Consider the following 15,621-nt stretch of genomic DNA (forward strand, 5'->3'; position numbering starts at 1 on the left):
AACCACAGCTATGGGATCAGGCTAAAATATCCTCCAAGCCCTGAACGGTTTTAGATGGGTTTTTTACCCACACCAGTAAATAAAATCTCAGCCTGGGCAGCTGCTCACATAGATCAATCCAAGCAAGGATGAGATTAATTTAATTCCCCAACAGAGCTTTACAGAAGTCAGCAGAGAAGTTCACCACCGACTTCAGATGGGTTCAGGACCCTCTCTCCAGGGCATCCTGGAATAAAGCATTCCCCCCACGTAAGCAGCGTTGCCGTACAACCATAAATCACGGAAACCCGTCCTCGCACGCACATAACATTCCTCTTCGTTTGCTTTGAAGAGAAATCCAAATGGCTTCGAGCACATCTGCTGCAGTGCTAACGGCTCCTGATTGTCTATTATTGAGTGTTCGACACATTTACAGTCAAAGCTATTGCTTTATGAAGGGAATGGAGAATTTTTTAATTTAGGACTTGTTCCTTTCCTGGCTGCTGGTTTTATAGCTGTCCCAGAAATCAGCTTGTATAGGATGCTCCAACAGCTGTGGTATCAAGGGAGGGGCATTCAGCAGCGCAGCCACAGCCTCCAGGTTGCACGAGGACATTTGCACACCTTGTTTTTTCTAAAACTATCACCCCCCATCCCCTGGAGCAGTGCGATCCCACTTTATGAACTCCTGTAATTACATAAATCAAGGCTAAATTCTAGCCTGAATAAATCATTGACCAAAACTCCTGTTGACTTTGCTATGCTAAAATTTCTTCTTCCAGCCTCTGCAACGCATGGAAGTTTGAAGTTCACTTGCCGCTGAGCAGCCTTCTTGTCTTTTAGGTATTTTGGGGATATACCGTTTGTTACTGACGTGCCACACAATCACTTCCCTCAAGGGCTGCTCTGGTTATGAAAACAGACCTGGCTCACCTAGGTAGCTGCTGTGTGTGCACTGCAACTGCAGCAATGTTTTTAAAACCAGTCCTATTTAGCCAGGTGGGAAGGCACCTCCCAGCCGCATTGCCCTCTAAGCATCCAAGAGATGGGGTGTGGACAACTCCGCTGCTGCAGACTTCTCTGCTCTATCGGAGATTTCAAGGTGGAAACTCAGGTGAGCTCACTATAGGGGGAAAATGCAGATGGAGACAGGCTGGAGATGGTCAGAAAGAAGCATCAGCAAATGCTCACGCTTCTCGGTTGAGGTTGATCTAAGGCTCAACTACATCTTTGGCAAACTCCAGAAAAAGACATGACCTCACTCCGGAAAAATGTTCTTCATCTGGTGAGAGACAGAAACTGCCTGGCCCTGCGCAGGTCTCCAACATAAAATGGATCTTTCTTTAATAGAAATTTAATTAAGCTAGGACGAGTTGCCATGAAATCAGCGTTTTCCTCGTACTTAGTTACTGTATTGCTTCCTAGTCTCTCCCTTCTCATTAGCAGAAGGGAGATGCACCAGCCTTTTGGTCTTGTGTCACCACACAAGGAACACGAACATGCACAGTATAACAACACCAAGAAACACCAGGACATCTGGGACACCATCAGAAATAGAAAGGGATGGTTCCCTTATTCTTTCCTTAGATGTTTGTTATCAAAAAGATGGAGACCCAGCCTAATACTTCTCTTTAGCTCTCTCCAGTTAGTATAGATCCATTTATTGACTGTAAAAACCCAAGGTTACAGGAACAGGCAGCCTAAGCAACGTTGAAATATAGTATTTCAAGTTGGTTGACCTCAAATAGGGAAAACTCAAGGACAGGAGTGACTCATTCTAATTATAATTGGGGCGTTTCATACACTTATTGATCTTACAGCCTATACTCACTGGGGGGACTGACTCTCCCAGGGGCATAACAGCTCAAGGCATCTCCTGGGAGCATCCAAAGCACATCCCAAAACACAGGCAGCGCATTCAGCCGCCAAGGGAATCCAGGGGCAGGAGGGTCTCAGACCATGTCGCCCATGAGAAACTGTACGAGTTCAGCAACTGACTTCAAATTGACCACAAATGAAACATTTTTGATTTGAGTTGACAAATGTAAATATTTCTGTTAAGGATGATGCAAAATGAAACAACATTTCTTAGGTGTGCTTTTTGAGGGGAAAAAACCTAACCAAACGTTTTGCACAAAGTGCTTAGATGGAGGAAAAAAAAGACCAAACCTCAACTATTTAAAATTTCACGGGCCAGCTTTACCCCTTTTGGTGCTTGCTCCCATGCCTCTCTGCTTCCCCCGAAACAAGCATCACTGCTGCTTTACTTTTCGCACAAGAGCTGCTGCTACTTGGCTAATTATAGAAGCTTGGATCAGAGCTACACTGAAGGCAGCTTGACAGAACCAGCTGTTAAAATTACAGCTGGATCCTAAACTAGCTGTGAACATCCAGCTTTAGCTCGTGGCGGTGCTACCCCCTTGCCGAAGCCGGCTGCCAATGCCTTGCTTGGCCGACTGCTGCTCCTCCTCCTCCTCCTCCACCGCTCCAGCTCAGACCCACAGGTCCTCGCCCACGATTTTTGGCTGCCTAAACGCTTCTCTGCTTTAGGGAAGCTGAAGACATCAGTGTATTTCTCTTTGCTAGATGTTTTTCTTCCTACAGCAGCTATCTGTAAGAAGAATATTGATTTCTCTCCACCCCATCGCTAGGTCACTGCAATGTTCACAAATTTCTTGGAGAGCGTAACAGCAGTCACTGGCCTCTCACCACGGCCCAGACGGGTAGAAAAAAAATAAAAATGCACCAGAGTTATCTCTAAAAGAAAAGCTTTGGCATTTGCAGCCTTTTCCTTTGTCTTCTGGTGGTGACTTTGTGCAGCGTCTCCTTAGCAAGGCTGGGAAAGGCACAGCGCCTGCCTTTGATTTTAACGCAGCCTCACGAGGCAGCGTTACTCTTTTGGAGGGGCTGCACTGAGTCTGAATCAGCACTTCCAAACGCTACTGGAAGGCACTGAAAGGCTGCTCGGGGTCCTGGTCATATGATGCCCGCCCTGCTGAAACGTCAGCGCATCCTGGCACAGGAACAATGCCACATGTGGGTCCCTGTCACACGCCCGCTCCCCTTGCAGGAGAAAAAACAATAATAAGACAAACACGCTGTGATCTCCCCTTGCATCCTCCTCCCTAGTTTAGTTTGTTAAACAGCTCTTTGATGCGCCTTGTCTTTACTGCAGTAGGGTCCGTGTTTGATGTTTAAATCATTTGTATTGCCAAGTTGCTGTATGGAGCGAGGGCTGAGCGGGACCCACCGCAGGCAGCTCTCCAGGAGGACCCATTTTCCCCACTGCCTTGCCTGGACTCACTGCTGATGCTGCAGCGGATGCTGCTAGTCCAGCTAGGGATTGTATCTGCTGCTGGTTTCTTTAGTGGATTTTTTCAAACGGATCCCTTTCCTTCCAAGGCAATTTGGCTCAATATTTATTCACCTTGGAGACAGGCTGTTGCATGATTTTTCACTCTGCTTTGGATAAGGCTGCAGAGAGCAGGAGAGGTGACCTGCACAGCATCACCCCCCCATCCGCTTCCCGCAAGAGCGGTGTCAGGGCATGCCAAGGAAGAAAAAGAAGAAGTAGTCATTTGTTTTAAAGCAGTGACTACATTTCCCTCAAACCTCCAAGGAGAGGATGGGGAAAGGTTTCTTGGAGCAAGTCCTGACAGTGAGTTGTGTAATGTTAAATGCAGGATCATACTGGAAAGACATGAAAAGGAGGGTGGGCATCAGCAAACAGTGTCCTGTCTGCTTCAGCTGAACATACTTTTCCGTAGAGTTTCCTCCTTCATCCATTTCAATTTTTTTCCAGAGCCTTTCAGCTTAAACTATTCCTCCCCATTAGTCAAAAATTTGTGGGAAAAAAAAAAGAACCCCAGCCCTTAGTCCTCCTTTTCTGCACCCAAAATCCAAGGCACAAGCACCGGCACATGGGTGCAGACACCAGACCTCGTACCCACTCGCTGGGGCATCGCACCCTGCCCTGCTCCCAGGGCTGCAAACGTCACACCCAACGCATGCCAGGTGGCTGCGCTGGTGAGGACCGAGCCGCAGGGGCTCAGACGCACCAAGTGAGGCACACCAAGCAGCGTTTAACCCAGGAACACGTTTGCTCTGAAACAGCACGATCCCCACGGTAAGAGAGGTGTCTAACAGTTCTCTCTAGCCGTGGGAGAGCCCACCCAGGGGTGTGGGGAGGCAGCTCCCGGGGACTGGTGCCCGTCGAGCCTTGCTCCTGGTGTGACTCATGCCCCGGCCGACGGCTGATGTCAGTGCCTGAAGAACAGAAGCCCTCTCTGTGGCCCTGGCAGAATGAGAAGGAGGTTTCTGTGCCCGGCAAGGTTGCTCCATGGAGGGATGCTTGTGCTTTAACCCCCTCCTGACAACAGAACATCAGCCTCCAGTAACCTTGATACTGGGTTGGGAGAACTGCAGGGTTTGCAATTTCCACCCAGACACTCACATACCCAGCCCTCTGCTAAATGCTCTTTGATTATAACCTCTCTGGACCAGGGCTGCTTTTTTGGTGCATCTGTACAGCACCCAGAGCACTGGATGCAACCTGTGCATAATGCTCTTGCGCACCCTTGAAATGCAAAAATGCTCTTATCCTTCCTTGAAATGCAACGAGCGATGAGGTTTTCATCCTTTTTGGAGAGGGTTAGAGCCCCGCTGCCACTTAGCTGCCATTGAGCCTGCCCTGTTGCATCCCCCCCGCCACGCTCCCCACGGCTCCAACGACCACAAGAGATGCATTGGCAAAGCTGCGCAGCACCAAGCTCACAGCAGGCTGCAAAACTCAGCCAGGAAGCCAAATTCCCTGGTATGGTCATTGCGTGCCGCAGGCTGTGGTGCCAAATCATTTTATACTCTGGGACATTGAGACGGGGCAGAGGCCCGTGCCAAAGAGGTGCAGCATCCCTGCGCCCTGGGCTCCTCATTCAGACACAAATCCAGGTCACCTCCATCTTCGCATCTCCAGCTCCCCCAGGGTGCAAGCACAAACTGCAAGGGCGTTTCAGTGCCAAGCAGAGGAATTGCTCATGGTTTCAGCTGAGGAGAGTGAAAATGTAGCCAGAGTTTGGGACCAAGCAGCCAAGATGTTACAGACAAGGGCAGGATCAAGCATGGAGATTTGTAACACAATTTTGCTGAAATCCAGTAAGAGTTGAACCTGGTGCTTTGGTTCAGCCAAATACCGGAAGCGGCTGCTGGGAATTTACTGGAAACTGTGATTTAACAGAAGGCACCAGTGATGCAATCCTAGCGTGCACACCAAGCAGCAGCACACGCTGCAGGGAACTGGTGTCACGACTTCCTGCCACAAAACATCTCCTCGTTCGCATCCCAATCTCTGCTTTGCAAAAGTCTACATGAATTTACAACAAAATACCAGGCTACCCTGATTTTTGCTGCTTTTTAGCTGCATTACTACTATTTTTTTATTTCCATCTCTAGGTTTATGAGGGATCTGCTTAAAGGGATAGGAGAGAGGGGCTAAGACAGCGGTACCAAAAAGCACCTCACGGTCATGGATGCTCTGCAGATCTCGCAACAGTTGCATCTTCCCGACACATGCTGCAGCCCTGTATCACAAAAACAAGTACTTCCCATCAAAGAGGGACAGCAGCAGAAAATGCCGGAGCTTCTCTCAAAGCCCAGCTCTAATACTTGAGCCTTTCAAGCATCAGAAGAGGATTTAATCCATTTTACAACTAGCATCAGATAACAGTGACATTAAAAAGCAGTCAGAGCAAAGCAGCAACTCCTCTTTGAGGATAATAAGTAGAAATAAATTAGCTGATTTCTTTATATTGAAAATTCCTCTCTACGGACTAAGAACAAGGCCTGCTAAAGCTTTTGACAGCTCTGTTTGCCCATCAGCCACATGAGCATTGAGGTTAAATAGAGATTTACACTCAGAGAAACTCCTGAAAAACCCAGATCTTTGGATTGAGATTACGGATGTAGCCAGTATTTTCAGAAGTTCGACTCAAAAAACGTCAGAAGAGCCAGTTATAATTAGGTTTCTTCTAAATTTCTATACATGATGTAAATCAAGAGGCAAGTCACTGTCATTATGGGAAACTTGCCAGCAAAAAAACAGAATGAGGGGAAAATAAACTCTTTGTTTGTATGGTACTATTCACTTTACAGACACATAATACAGGCTGGGCTTTAAAGGCAATTTATAATTTTACAGCATTATGTGGCTCTAAAACTTTTATTCTGGTATTCAGAGTCTAATGTAACTTAATGTTTATAGAGTGACTTTTCAAATCTCACTGCTGTCACCAGAAATGCCTCCATGGCCAACACTAGGTTTTGGGGAAGGCTTTGGGTACATTAACACAAACCATTGCAAAGATTTCTCCGCTGCTCAAAAGACCATACAGGTAGCGGAGATTATAAACCGATTTTTCTTAACAAAATATTTATGGCCCAATTACAAACTGCTCCACGCTGTTATTGCAAAGCCAGTCACATTAGTCAGCAGATCTGCTCCGGTACTGAACATCTGCGGGAGCTGCCCCTGGGTTTGTGCCGCAGCCCCTCGAACAAAGGGCAGGCAGAGCGTCAGCAGCTCCGCTCAGCCCCGCGTTGACACCAAAGGCTACTTTTATCATGAGGAGATGCTGTAAGCGTGTAGGGGACTGGGGAAAGGGAGAGAAGGTGAAAGGGGGGAAAACAAAAGAAAGCTAAAGTACTTATATACCTTGTCAGGTCATATAAGAAAGACGGCGCATTGCCCCTCACCATGGCCAGGTACACCCGCCCTTGCACCAGCAGCCACGCCAGTGTTCAGGCACAGTGTGGAAATGACGGTAGATTATTTCAGACACACACCAAACCCAAACAAGCCAAACGCCCCCCAGACCCCAAAAGGCAGTGGGATGCTCCCACACACACCCAGCAAGGCACTGCTGCTGAGGGGTGGCCTTGTTCTGCACCACCACACTCTCCTACCGCACACACCGGTGCCTGGTCAAAGCCCAGTGAGTTGTTGCTGATAAGCCTAGAAATGGTTGCTTCTATCACATGGCTTCTCTTATTGATCTCGTGAGCTCGGTTTCCAAAGGAACCAAAGCTTCTGTGAGCATCGTCCGTCCATCTCCCCCTCTGGCTTCTCAGCATCTTGGAGAATTTCAGCCAGATGCAGCTCCCTGTAGTTGCTAAGCACTCCACTCTTTCTTGCTTATAAAGCAATGGGATAATTTGAACACTTAAAAAAATCAGCCTCATCCCTGCTTTTTGCAAAACCACCCTTGTAGTGGGTGCTGCCTCTTTTTCTCTGAGGGGCCGGCATCTGCCTGCTCTTACCTTACACTCAACTGTACTGCCATCCTGCTCTGCATTTGTACAGTGCTTAGCACAGCACCACCTTGACCACCTGCAGATCTTCACCTGGGAAAAGCCAGGAGAAATTCCCTGGAGTTGGTGGCTACATAAACAGGAACATCAGCCACGGATGCATGTTGCATTTGGGGAAAAAATGGCGACGAAGTAATCTTCACGCTGCTCTGTATGGGAGAAGCTGAGATGGCAGCTGGCTACCATCCTGACCACACACATTAGCCGGCTCAAATCATCCCCAGTGCTAAAAGCAGCTCTTGATTTAGCTGATAACACCTTTGCAAGAATAGAGTTTCGGTTCAACTATTTTACTTAATGGGCTTGTCTCATCAGCAGTTAAAGGATGCTACAGGAAGCACCTACAGCACTTCTTCCCGCTTGCAAGGAGATGGTTTCACACAACAGCTTTGTGTCATCTGTATTGAGTTGTTCCCACAGGACCGTTTCATCAGACGCCACCAGGGCTTGCATGGAGAAGGGCATCTCGCTACCCATGGTGCGATGCTCTGACCACAGAGCAGGTCCAACGGGAGGGAGCAGTCTCCCATGTCAAGGGTTTCAGACAGCATAAACCTGCACAAACGTCGACGGAGCAATGCAGATTCACACCAGCCAAGGCAGAAATTGGGCAGGAAAAAAAACCCAACAAACCCACCCTTGCCTTTCTTGCACCTCTCACGGAAGCCCAAATCTGGGAACAATGTGCTGCCACGACCTTGATACCACTACAGGCCCCTGAACTGAGACTTTGCAGATGTCTTTTTCTTTAAGCCTTTTCACCAGCATCAATTTCTGTTTCACTTCAACAATCCTTCCCCGCAAGGGAGCTGCAGCCAAGCCCAAGAAGGCTGTATTGCAGGGCAGTGATTTATTGGCACAGGCAAGTATGTGTATGTGAAAGGACGCTGGAGAAAACGCCTCTCCCTTGAGCAGCATGCTCTCTTTCACTACTTTATCCCTACCAGTTTGCAGCATAAAAACCTTGCTGACTGCACAGAAGATGCCCTGTTCCCCTGAGCCTGCAGGCCCAGCAAGGATCCCCCTCCTCTCGCAGGGTCAGGGGTGCAATCCCACACCAGACACACAGCAGGCTCTGCTAGCCCCAAAGCACAGCATTTAACTGGCGATCGCTCCACGGACTCTTTTAGGCTGCTTCAACAAGCTGTAATACCAAATATATTAGCTGAAAGTCCTAAGGCAGAGAGCCACCATCCCCAAGGTGATCACCAGCGATGGGAGATGTGTTTCCAGTCTTTCCCAAGACCGACCCTCCCAACATCGCAGCACCACGACATCCTCATAGGGTTGAGGTGGGCTCTCATCTCCTCTGATCCTGGCTGATGGGCACAAGCCGTCCTCAGCACCACATCCCATCAGAGCAGGCTGTAGCGCAAACGAACCGAGCCGTGCCCATGCCCATCTGCCCAGGACGCAGCCCTCGTCCCCTGCAAAGCCCTCGCCTCTCCCCAGCTCCCCTCCCCAGACCCCCAGGCTGTGCTCTGCTAATAACTGGGAGGAGGGAACGCTACTGGCCGGAGAAGAGGGGGTGTTTTTCTGAGAGACTAAAGAATATAACAGAAATAAGTCAACCTCTCAGAAACCCTCAACATATCACAATTCAAAAATAAAACCATTAGACTGGACATGTCTCATGTCAGCAATTTGACCTCCTGAAATTTTCTATGCATGTTTTTTTCCTCACCCACAAATGAGAAGTGGGTGAATAAGTTTGTTAATTCTCTAAATGCATTTTGAAGTTGTGAATTCTCTGAATTTGGCCATTTCCTGCAAAGTTTTCTGATGAAAAAGGACAAAAAGCATTTTGCAGGGAAATTCCTGATCCCCTTCCCTTTGCCACAGTTCTGAGTGGCTGCGACCCTGCGGTCTCCCATCCCCTTCCTTCCCTCTGTGCTCTCATCCTCTCTTTTTGCAAACAACCATAGCTCAGAAGACACCACCTGCCCCTGGCCACTCATCATCCCACCAACACCATGCAACCAAATCTCCTCTTCCCCGTGCCACGTCCACAGCCGGGTTTTACTGCGTGTGCTTGCAAAGCAAAGGGAATGATGCCGGTTCACGTATGGCTTCACACTCCCTTCTGCACAAGCACCTCCTTAAAGATCATATGCATTCACATCTTAGTAAATGACATCAGGAGCCCTCAAGCCAATGCTTTATTTCTTTGCTCTGGTTGCCTGGCAGACTCCCCCCTCAGGTGCTTACAGGCTGTCTGATGTGCAATAAAACCTGTGCCCTTTTAGGTTGCTGTTAGCACTGGTTTGTTCTCCGGGTGCTGCTCAGCCTTGTAATTCAGCAGCGTGTGCAGAGGGAGAAAGGAGCTTTGCTTCTGAGGTTGTGAAAAAACACACGGCGGAGCCGGTGTCGCTCTGACACTCGTAGCTCCCCACTAGCTAGCTGAAATGGGGTAAGAGACAGCAGAGGATGAGGTCTGTCAGTTAAAATAATTGGGTTTTAACTGCAACGCTGCTCACCGCTTTGTCTGATCAGGCCCAAAATAAACTGCATTACATCACTGCAGGTCAGACTGAACTAATAAGGGTATCTTTCTCACACCGAGAAAGAACGTATTTATGTCCCCTGCGTTTTCTCTAGTGCTTTGCAGTCAGAGCTCCTTCCAACTATGCAAGTGCAGGGGAAAATTAATTCAGACTGCTGCCCAAATTATGCAAGAGCCACATGGAATGGAAAGTGCATATTAACAGATTTTATTATTTTAGGGTATTCTTTCATGCCTCATAATTTATTTTGCCATCATATTTGCAAATACAAAATAACATATAAGCCAAGTAATCTTTAGGGTGTTGCCAGAAGACAGTACAAGCAAACAGGCACCTTCAGACAAATGCTACCCTTTGTAACTACCTGGGTAAACCTAGAGCTCACCTGAATGATGACAATAAGATCTAATCCATAGTGCTATAAATACAGGAATACAAGCCAACAGAGGCTAAAGCCCCAATCATCTTTGACTTTGCTAATACGCCCAAAATCTTGCCTGTATCTTCTTGCTTTCCCAGTTGCTCCAATGGAAGCTCTCAGGCCATCTAAGGTTGCAGTAACACCGTATTATCTTACCCTGCAGTCCAACAGGCCATCCCACCCAGCTATATAACTACCAATCAAATAATCAAAGACTCCTCCAACTTCCACCCCAAAGGATAGGGTTTAAATCTTCAGCTGGTGTAAATCTGAATTTCTCCACCATTTTTATGGGACCTACCACAATTTACATCAGCTGAGGAGCTCCAGCCTCCCATGACTAAAGAATGAAAGCAGTGATGCTTGTTGGCATTTATTATCCTTCTCCCTTGCAAATGATGCATTCCCATCCTGAACGCCTTTGGGAACCAAATGTCTCACCATGAAAGATATGCAACAGCATCTGCTGTGAGCAAGGGAAAACCGCCGTTCCCCAGTCCTACTGCAAGGGAATCGTACCAGCGTGCAGAGCTGGTAGCAGAACTTTTTATCAGCTGTACCCTACTGTGAATCTTCTCTGTTCCTGACTACTCTTCCACCACCTGATAAATTAACAGCAATAGGAGTTACTGGCTTATTGATAGGAAACACAAGAAGGCAGCATTTGCAACAAAGTTGTGAAAAGCTGCACTTAACTATTCTGCTGTTTGCGCCCAGTTTACCCCGTGCCTTACTGGAAAGCACCTACACCCTGGTCTAAGAGCATATAAACCATTGCTGAACTATCTCAGGCAATGCTTTCAAGGAAAGGGTAGCAACTGCTTTTGCACAGCCCGGCACCTCTGCCTGTTGCTGAGGATACCCATCAGTCCTCTCCAACTGCACCAGCCACGTCCATCCCGTGGACAGGTGCTTTCACGGTCCTAATGGTGAAGTTAAGCCATTTTTCCTGACAAGCATTAAGAGATTAAATGCCTGGTGTTAAGAGCTCTCCCACTTAATTAATGTTAAAGCAAAGACCCAAAGATGTGTTATCCCTGCCCACACCTCCTCCCAGGCTGGGCTTCAGCTTGTCCCAGGGCACTGATTCCTCCTGGCATCCCAGTGGTAACGAGATGGGTCCATCAGGAGCCAAAGCCAAGTTCACAGGAGCAAGCACCTCCCTTCTGCTCTCTCTTGGCCACACACACATCCCATTCTCTTGTCTGTGGCCTGAGATGCATTAAAGCAGCTGCACCTTGACCAGTTTATAATATTATAGTGCTCCAGCCCTGCAAACACTGTTCCCATTTGCTTTCTCCACATCTCCCTTGGTTAAAATAAATCCATGTGATTAAGAGGAATCGAAAACACACAAATGAATTAACTTTCAGCAGGACTTTTGGGAAGCATTGCTGTTACTGCTGCCTATCAACAGGAGAGGAAAATGTCAAAGCTTTCTAAAATTGATCAAAATCTTTTTAAAATTATCAAACCTTTCAATTTCCTTGAGATCTGGACTTTGATGGCAATTACCACCATCCTCCGTTTCTAGGAGAATTCAGCACCCATGCCCCATTAAACTCCGTTAAAAGGGATAATTAGCTGGAGACTGACAGTAATTTAGCCAGTTCATTTATCAGAAGGGATAAAGTCAACCTGAAACACGTTAATGTGAGGGTCTTAAAACTGGTATTATGCTGTGCTGTTGTGCAACAAACGTATTGCTAGCGGAAGGGCCGCAGACCATGGTGTTAATCGGGATTGCTGGGGTGTAAATAATGTTTTGCTTCATAAAGTCTGGCTAGGGTGAACAAATTATTTAGTTCTCATACTACAGCTGAATTAAGAGCTCAGATGTATAAAAGTGTGTAAAAGGGTGTATCTAAGAATCGATAGGGGATCACCGAAGCATTTAATCACTGTTTTACTAATCTCCCTGCGCTATCTGAACTCAAACTGACTCCTCACACTAAAATCAATGGTGCTAATATACTCATTAACGACAGTTCTTTCGGAGGAATGAAACCATCAGAGTTTGAAAAACTAACTGGGGGCAGAGGAGCTGAAAGCTGTGAACAGTGCATGGGCTTGTGCTCCAAGGCTTCCTGGGGGAGCAAGAAACTCTCTAAAAATTCCCTTACAGGAATTTCCACTGCAATCTTCTACCAAGGGCAAGCAGCTGTGACTACAAGTATAACAGCACATACCTGAGAGGGGACATCTGATGCAGGGACTGATCTAGGACCCATGGATCTACAGCCACAGCTCCTCTCCAGGGTGAGGCTCGAGAGCTGGCTTCACCAGCTGCCCACACCAGAGACTTCTGCACATGCAAAGTGTCTTTGTTTCCCAATTCTGGTTCTGCTACCTCACATCACTCTGTATCTCACGTTTCCCATCGGTTCATGGGCTATGCAAGACCTTTTGGGGCAGCTGTTGCCTTTGCATCCCACACTGGCTCTTATTTATACTCTTCACCAGCAGCTGAAGAGTTTGCCGCATCCTCCTGCCAGGCTTCCCTGCACGACTATCTCAGCTCTGACCTGCACATCTGACACTCCTGTCCCGAGACTCATTTCTCCTCAGTCTGTCAGTTCAGCTGTGATAGCTTCTGCTTGGCATCTACAGGCTCCAGACAGTCTCTCCCCAAAGGATTTTCTGAAAGACATTGAATTTCTGACCAGGGTTTCATCAGGCTGCCTGGAAAAGGATGTTGCCCAAAACTATTCAAAGACAGCATTTTCTTATTTTTTATGCAAGTATTGAACAAATATCAGAATGCAAAATTGCCCCTGAGATTGGAAAATGGAATTAAATCTTCCAACAAACATGAGAAAATAGATACCAACGTCTCTATTAGCAACAAAATGTTTCATGCTTAGAAACTGGTAATCTAACACCCCCTCCAGGGAATTCAGAATGGTGAGAAAAAATGGTCTAAGACAGCATTAGAAAGAGAGAGAGAGATACATACGTTCAAGTGAGACACAAACTGGATGTGGGGTGGGCAGGAGAGCGTCCTTGTGTCGGTCCCACCTCGGTGCGTTCACAAGCAGTTCAGGAGGTCATTAGTGGAAAGCAACGGCCCAGATCCTCTGCCGTTCCCAGCCGTGCTGAGCCCAGCATAATCAGGCACAGGAGGTCTACCCCACGCAGGGTGCATCCTCCAAGCCACTGGTGTGGCCACTAAGCTGTATCGACCCCTGCAAGCAGCGAGAAGGGCAGAGCCAGGACGCATGGTGTGGCTGAGCTGCTTCTGCAAGCACCAAGCTCCAGCCTGTCTTGGAGGGCTCATGGACGGCACAGTTCAGACCAGCTTTGATGGCACTGGTTTACACTAGCTGGGCAAACTGGTGGTCCAGCACCACATACAACATAGTGACGAAACAACCCTATTTCACCCGAGCGATACAAGAACCGTCCCAATGCACACGGGAACATCTCTGTTAGGGACGTGGTTTAGTGGTGGACTTGGTAATGTTAGGTTAATGGTTGGACTCGATGACGTTAAGAGTCTTTTCCAACCTAAATGATTCTATGATCTGCAGCATGTTGCTTTCCTACAGAACACAGGATTTCCCCTGGGCTCCCTTCTCAAGCCACAACCCTGGGAAACAACCAACTCCCGGCATAACAGCCCAAGAGCTGAAAACAGTATCATCAACCGAGTTAACATCATGCAGTCCTGAAGAAGGAGCACCATTTGGTACAGGGTGAAGTACAGGCATGCAACCACACCTGGGGGCTGTTACGGGTCAGCAGAAGGGAAAAGTTGGCACTGCAAGTTCAGTGTGTCCTCCTTGCTTTGTTTTGTTGTAACACCAACCTGGTCATCCTAAGGAGGAACCACCTGGCCAAAGCTCCCTTTTGAATTTACTGTCCAGAAGAATCAACAAATGACATCCCGGTTGCACATGTCATTTGCACAGCTCCTATGCTTGATTTTAACGATGGTACAATTCTCAAAGACAATATACAACCTAAAAGCACTCATACACAACCTACAAGATGCCCACCAGCCTGCCTTCCCTTTCCCTCCTCCTCCCAAGAGCACAGTTCATTTAAAATGGCTTACCCCATTCTCTTCTATTCTGCATTTCATGGCTTTTGAACTTCAAAGAGAGGGGTGAAAACCCTATCGCTTCACCATGCATTTAAATATTATGCAGCCACATTACTGAAGAACACCTACAAAATACACTGCTAAAATAAACTCCCGTTTGAACTCTTCCTATAATATTTTTCAGAGAGCTCAGAACATGCTGCCCTTCTTCCCACACAGCACTGAAGCACCTACTTCAGTTTAACCAGGTACACACTCTTCTTGGAGTCGAAAGGACTAATCAATGTGCTTAAAATTATGCATTTGCCTGAAGTACCTAGTTGAACCCAAGCTTTTATATCTAGAAGTTGCATGGTATAAATTGGAAACATTATTCCTGGGTGAATGTTATACGCACGTTGGCAGATATATTCCAAAACTAACTATGAAATCAAACTATTTATTGTTAATAGGACATGTCCAATTCCAGCAGACTGCTTTGAAAATCTAAAATAAAAATGTGCACAATGTACTACGTATGAATATGGATACCCACCACACACTATGTGCATGCCTCATGTATAGAAAAATAGCAGAGCAGAAATGCTCTAAGCATAAATTGAGAATATATGAGATAAGATTTTAATTGTGGTTTTAATAACAGCAAACTGCTGGAGCTACCTGCTTATTATCAGTCTTGAAAAGCAGCATGAAAATAATATTTTAACCTTTCATCTGTAACATGGTCTTTGCTAATAAAATTATCCCAGAGTCATCCAAGCACATAGCTGGTGTCACCTACTTAATATGCAGAATAAATTAAATGCCACTTACATATAGCAAAGAAATACCCAGCTAATTTCATGCACTTTCATGCCAGTCCTTACACTGGCGCAGCCACACAACGAACACAGTCGAGCCCTGCATCTTCTCTTCAAATCCTGCCCTTCTGCAAGAAAATCATCCGATCCACTGCTCTACTAAACCACCCCTTTGCAAGGCCACCGTCACTCTGCCCATCATGCTGGGAATGCTGAAACGAGCTCTGTCACATAAGCTGGGTCGTTGCAATTGCAAAACACTCTGCATTTATTATACTACAAGGAGACCAGGTCCCACTCACGACACTTGAAGTATTGTGGAAAGACAGTAACAGAGATTTGGGAAGAGTGAGAGACCTGGCACGCTTCCCTACCATTAACAAAACCATGTTAATAATCCTACTTCATTTTTCCAAAACAAAAGTCACCTGGATGAAACACACACCCTTATCTCCATTTCAATCCAGCTTCATGCTTCCCACTACCAGAAACCAACTCAGTGGTACTTTA

At 46.9% G+C, this 15,621-nt stretch overlaps 1 protein-coding gene across 2 annotated transcripts in view; it reads right to left on the reverse strand.

Annotated features, from left to right (window-relative positions):
* Positions 1 to 15,621, reverse strand: part of ADAP1 (ArfGAP with dual PH domains 1) — a 63,106-nt gene that overhangs the window by 23,426 nt on the left and 24,059 nt on the right. The gene's annotated exons all lie outside the window — the stretch shown is intronic.

The sequence above is a fragment of the Nipponia nippon genome, unplaced genomic scaffold, assembly GCF_047370975.1.
Source record: "Nipponia nippon isolate SJK-2023a ecotype South Korea unplaced genomic scaffold, ASM4737097v1 scaffold_5, whole genome shotgun sequence".
Classification (NCBI taxonomy): Eukaryota; Metazoa; Chordata; class Aves; order Pelecaniformes; family Threskiornithidae; genus Nipponia; species Nipponia nippon.